Below are 6,542 nucleotides of genomic sequence, written 5' to 3' on the forward strand. Positions count from 1 at the left end.
GTTATAGAAATGCGACCCTTCATCACTGATTACGACTCTTGGAGTTCCAAATCTTGTGAATATCTGCTTGTGAAGAAAATTAAGCACTACCTTAGCATCGTTCATTGGCAACGCCTTAACTTCAACCCATTTCGACATATAATCAACCGCCAACAAGATATACTGATTGTTACCAGATGAGACAAATGGCCCCATGAAGTCAATTCCCCAAACATCGAAGACTTCGACCTCGAGAAGTATATTAAAAGGCATTTCATCTTTCTTGGAAATATTACCCATACGGTGACATCGATCACATTTCAAAACAAACTGATGAGCATCTTTAAACAAAGTTGGCCAAAAGAAACCTGCTTGAAGAATACGAGATGTTGTCTTTTCTCCACCATAATATCCTCCATAAGCCGTTGAGTGGCAATCTCGCAAGATCCCCCCATTTCACTATAAGGAATACATCTCCTGATGATTTGGTCAACTCCTTGGCGAAAAAGAAACGGCTCATCTTGTTGGGTTTCGAGCACATAAATGCAATGGAAACAGTAATTAAAAACCTAAAAAAACAGAATTTTCGAAACCCACCGCAGGATCCATACGAAAAACATATATTTAATTCATTGATCAGATTGTTTACCTTAAGAAGATTTACCAATTGGTTGACTAATGGAGATCCAAAACTTGTTCAATCACCATGCATCCCGCTCCCGCGATCTACGCTCTATCGGTATCCACACGAATGCTTGAACTCAAGCATTGAATGTGTACTAGCACAAAATTGTTTCTTCTTGCTCTCTTCATCTTCTCCCTTGGTGGCTAGGGTTTTAGTAAAACTCTTGCTTGCAAAATCAGCCACACAAGAGATATTATACAGAGAGTATAATAAGAATTATAACTCTTAACTAATTAGGAGTTATTATTAATTCGAAATTCCTATTATTATAATAATTAAGTCACACTTAATTAACAACTGAATTTCATAGTTAATATTAGTAAATTCGAATATCAATATTTATCTAATTAATTAAGTCATACTTTATTAATATTATAAATAATTCGAATTACTTTTATATAATTTAAATCCAATTTAAATTAAATAATCCTTCAAGCATTCTTAGTGTGTGACCCAATAGGTTATTATTACGTTGGCAACGAATTTTAAATCTAATTTAAAATCGTAAACAATGAGCGGTATTTAGTAATATATCAATGCTACCCAAGTAATAATAATTAAATCGGTGATCGATTAAACCTTTTGTGAATAATGTACAATGTAATATAATCCCTTTAACCAAATATTATAGATTAAACTAGAGGCATGTAATGTGTCATCCTCATCATAGTTTAATCCAAGTTTCCTTGATCAATGAGTAGACTATCATATCAAATCAACATTTGAGCGTGGCCACGCATTTGATAGTCTAGCTCACACAAGAGGCCAATAAATATCACTCCTAAAATAGGAAGGTTAAATTCCATCTAGATCATTCATATTTCTCATACGATTCATAATATACCCAATGTCCACTTTTATCATTAACCGGTCAAGGATAACTTTTAATAGAATTAATGTATATTAATTCTCGTATAGAAATATAATGACTTCAGGTCTAAGGACCATTACATCATTATCACTGTGAGAATTACTTATGACACAAAAGACATGTAGAATCTCACATTGGGTCTGTCCAGAACCATGTACATATACATTTGCCTGTGTTTTTGACTTTAGTATCACTATACCTATGATCAATGAGATGTGATCATCAGTCAACAAACACACCAGTCTTAATGCATTATTATTGTCCCTTTATAATAATACTCGACTAGGGACCTTTAGAAATATTGATACTATTCTCATAATCTCATTTCTAAGTCACGTACTTATAGATATAGAATTGCATATCATATTCCAAACACATTTATTAATCTAACATTTATATCGCGGTAAATTAAGAATTAATAAATTATAAAGAGAATAATCGATAGAACATAAACATTAATAATCCTAATATCTTAAACTAAAACATCATAGTGTTGTCTCGAGGGAACGAACACTAACACATCCCACATATACCACTTCACTTCATGTAGAAACTTCTTCCTTTGAGCGGGAGTCAACTCTGGAGGCATAATGTTACTTACAAGGTAGTTCACTATATCAGCGAACCACGGTTCTTCTGCTTGCACTCCAAATAACTGCTCATCGGGAATAAACACATTAATCAAAGACTTATCTTGTGAAGTAGCAATTGGATCCTCTAAATGAGAGAGATGATCGGTGACTTAATTTTCAGTCCTTTTTCTGTCCTTGATCTCTAACTCAAACTCCTGAAGTAAAAGAACCCATAGAATCAACCTTGGCTTTGAGTCCTTCTTCGAGATGAGATATCGAATTGCCGCGTGATCAGTGAAAACTGTCACTTTCGTCCCAAGTAGATACGATCAAAATTTCTCAAAACCATAGACGATAGCCAAAAGTTCTTTCTCAGTAGTGGTGTCATTCAGTTGAGCACTATTATGAGTCTTACTAGCATAGTAGACTACATGAAATATGTTGTTCTTGCGTTGCCCAAGAACTGCTCCAACTGCATAGTCGCTTGCATCGCACATCATTTTAAATGGTTCAGACCCATCATGTACAGTTATGACAGGTGCTGTAATTAAACTCTTCTTTAATGTCTCAAAAGAAGCAAGGCACTCGTCATCAAACTTGAAAGGAACGTCTTTCTCTAGCAAATTGCACAACAGCTTTGAAATCTTCGAGAAATCCTTGATGAAACGCCTATAGAAACCCGCATGACCAAGAAAAATGTGAATTCCCTTAACAGATGTGGGTGGAGGAAGATTTTCGATCACCCCCACCTTGGCTTTGTGCACCTCAAGTCCCTTGCTAGAAACCTTGTGACCAAGAATGATGCCTTGATGCACCATAAAATAATATTTCTCCCAATTGAGAACCAAGTTGGTCTCAACGCACCTTTTCAGCACTAACCCAAGATTGTGCAAGCATTCATCATAAGAAGTTCCAAAGACCGAGAATCATCCACGAACACTTCTATGTTATTTCCAATCATATCAGAGAAGATAACCATCATACATCTCTGAAAAGTGGTTGGCGCTCCATATAGCCCAAAAGAAACTCTTCGGAATGCAAAAGTGTCGAAAGGATATGTGAATGTAGTCTTCTCTTGATCTTCTGGGGCGATACAAATCTGATTATATCCCGAATAGCCATCCAGAAGACAATAGTAATCATGCATAGCCAGTCTATCAAGCATCTGATCAATGAAAGAAAGAGGGAAGTGATCCTTCCTTGTAGCCTTGTTCAGCGTCCTATAATTCATGCAAACTCTCCACCCCGTGACTGTTCGTGTAGGAATAAGCTCATTCTTCTCATTTGCTACCACAGTGATACCACCTTTCTTTGGCACACACTAATCTGGACTCACCTATGAACTAACAGAAATAGGATAGATGATCCATGCATCTAGCCACTTAAGGATTTTCTTCTTCACAACCTCTTTCATAATCAGATTTAGCCTTCTCTGTTGCTCAATAGTAGGCATGCTTCCTTCCTCTAGCAGAATTTTGTGCATACAATAAGAAGGGCTAATTCCCTTGATATTTGCTATAGTCCAACCAATTTCCGATTTGAACTCTCTAATAATTTTCAAAAGCTTCTCCTCATCGGTACCTGAAAGGTCAGATGCAATAATAACAGGTAAAGTAGATGCATCACCTAAAAATGCATACCTCAAATGTTCAGGTAAAGGTTTAAGCTCCAGAGTAGGAGCTTCCTCAATAGATGGCTTGAGGTGCTTCGAAGAACTTTTCAACTCCTTCAATCCAAGAGATTCAAAAGGCATATCCATCTTTCGCTTCCAGGGAGAAGCATTCAAATATTGTAAGTGCTCATCACCGTCATCATCTTTGCTATCAGAATTCCCTAATAAGGCCTTCTCTAAAGCATCGGACCTTAGCAATCAATCGAGTTCAGAATTAACCACAATATCGACCATTTCCAGCTTAAAACACTCCTCATTTTTTGTAGGTAATTTCATGGCATTGAACACATTAAAAGTTATATCCTGATCCATCACTCGCATGGTAAGCTCACCTTTTTGCACATCTATCAAGGTTCGTCTAGTAGCCAAGAAAGGTCTTCCCAAGATTATGGGAATTTTCTTATCCTCCTCGAAATCAAGAATTACAAAATCAGCAGGGAAAATGAGTTTATCCACCTTGACCAAGACATCCTCCAGAGTACCTCGCGGATATGTAATAGAACGATTGGCCAACTGCAAAGTCATGTATGTAGGCTTTGGATCAGGAAAGTCCAGCTTTTTAAAGATTGATAATGGAATCAGATTAATGCTAGCTCCCAAGTCACATAGACACTTATCAAATGACACATTTCCAGTGGTGCAAGGAATAGTGAAGCTTCCAGGATCTTTAAGCTTTAGAGGCAATTTCTGTTGCACCACAATACTGCATTCCTCCGTAAGAGCAACGGTCTCTAAGTCATCAAGCTTCACCTTCCTAGAGAGAATACCTTTCATGAACTTTGCGTAACTATGCACTTGCTCAAGAGCTTCAGCGAAAGGTATGTTAATGTGAAGTTTCTTGAACACTTCCAGAAATTTCGCAAACTACTTATCCAGTTTCTTCTTCTGTAGCCTCTTAGGAAAAGGAGGTGGATGATAGATCTGTTTCTCCCTTGTATTACCCTTAGGAGAAGTGTGCTCAATAGTAGTCTTCCTTGGTTCCACTTCGGCTTCCTTCTGCACTTCTTCTTCATCAGCCTCCACTTCAGAATCTGGAGTCTTAGCTTGTTCAAGATTCGCAACCTTACCAGACCTCAATGTTATTACTTTAACATGCTCTTGAGCTTCTTTTTTTCCTGGCACTTCAGTATCACTCGGAAGCGTGCCAGGTTGACGATTTAATAATGCATCAGCAATGTGCCCAATATGATTCTCCAATGTCTTGATAGAGACAGTTTGGCTCTTTCACATGAGTCTTAACTCCTCTAATTCAGATTTTCATTAGCTTGAGGTAACTGCTGAAGTTGAAGTTGTTGCTTCGAGGCAAATTGCGGTTGCTGAAAACCAGGAGGGTTATACTGCCTTTGCTGTATATGGCTGATAAGATTGTTGCACCGCATTCTGATTATTGCTCCAGCTGAAGTTAGGATGATTGCGGTTATTCGGATGATAAGTGGCTAGAGCTTGCTTTTGTGATCTCTGAAATTTGCTCACAAATTGAGCTGATTCGCTAGAAATAGTACACTGCTCAGTTTCATGTGCCCCGCACAAAGCTCACAAACACTAGTGATCTGATTAACTCCATAATTAGCCAAAGAGTCCACTTTCATCGTCAAAACTTGAAGTTGAGCAGTTATAACAGTAGCTTGATCCACTTCCAAAATTCCTGCTTCCTTTCCTTGCAAAATTCTTTGCGTAGGATTCTGGTATTAATTGGATGCCATTAGCTCAATCAACTCATAAGATTCATTGTAGTTTTTAGCCCATAAGGCTCCACCAGATGTTGTATCGAGCATAGATCTAGATTGTGCACCTAAACCATTGTAAAAATAGTTGATAATCATCCAATCAGGCATGCCATGGTGTGGGTACTTCCTTAGCATCTGCTTATATCGATCCCAAGCCTCACATAGAGATTCACTATTATGCTGAGCAAACTGAGTAAGAGCATTCCTGATTGCAGCAGTCTTCGCCATAGGAATTGAGCAAGATCCTCCCATTTGGTGATAGACCCTGGTGGTAGAGAATGTAACCAACACTTCACTTTATCCCTCAAAGAGAACGGAAATAGTCGCAGCTTGATAGCATCTTTAGACACATTATTGAACTTGAAAGTGTCGCAGATCTCGATGAAATCCCTGATGTGCATATTGGGGTCTTCAATAGGAGAACCCCCAAACTGAACTGAGTTCTGTATCATCTAAATCGTGCTCGACTTGATCTCAAAAGTGTTAGCCGCGATGGCTGGCCTGATGATGCTTGACCGAATATCATTGATCTTAGGCTTTGAATAGTCCATCAAAGCTTTAGTATTATCTGCTTGATCCCCCATCTCTAATAAAGGCGGTTCTTTGATTTTCTCTTATTCTACTACTTTATGTTCATCCTCAAAATCTTCCCTTCGATCCTCTATAACTTCTTCCTCGTCTTTTTCTAGAATTCTCCTATGAACTCGTGAACACATTTGCATAAATGATCGCTAGATTACCTGAAATATGACAAGAAAATGAGTAGGTAAGTAATAATGTCTGAGTCAATAAACTTTCACGATCACTGATGACAAACACATAAACTAAAAGTTAACACTGCAGTCCCCGGCAGCGGCGCCAAAAACTTGTTAGGGCTAAAGATGCGCTAATAATTCACGCAAGTATACGCGTTCGCAAGTAATATAGAATTGTTTCTAGTTCATTCCCACAGAGACTGGCTTTGGTTAACTATGTAATTTATGCACTAATGCACCGATGATATGGTTATTATCCAATGCTAAGACGATAACAAATT

At 37.9% G+C, this 6,542-nt stretch overlaps 1 non-coding gene across 1 annotated transcript; it reads left to right on the forward strand.

The window, feature by feature from the left end:
• The first annotated feature begins 5,612 nt into the window (after positions 1 to 5,612).
• LOC141683325 (small nucleolar RNA R71) lies at positions 5,613 to 5,719 on the forward strand. Its single transcript, XR_012560235.1, has one exon. It is a non-coding gene; the product is annotated as a small nucleolar RNA R71 (small nucleolar RNA).
• The last annotated feature ends 823 nt before the right edge of the window (positions 5,720 to 6,542 follow it).

This window comes from Apium graveolens, chromosome 1 (genome assembly GCF_009905375.1).
Source record: "Apium graveolens cultivar Ventura chromosome 1, ASM990537v1, whole genome shotgun sequence".
Taxonomy (NCBI): Eukaryota; Viridiplantae; Streptophyta; class Magnoliopsida; order Apiales; family Apiaceae; genus Apium; species Apium graveolens.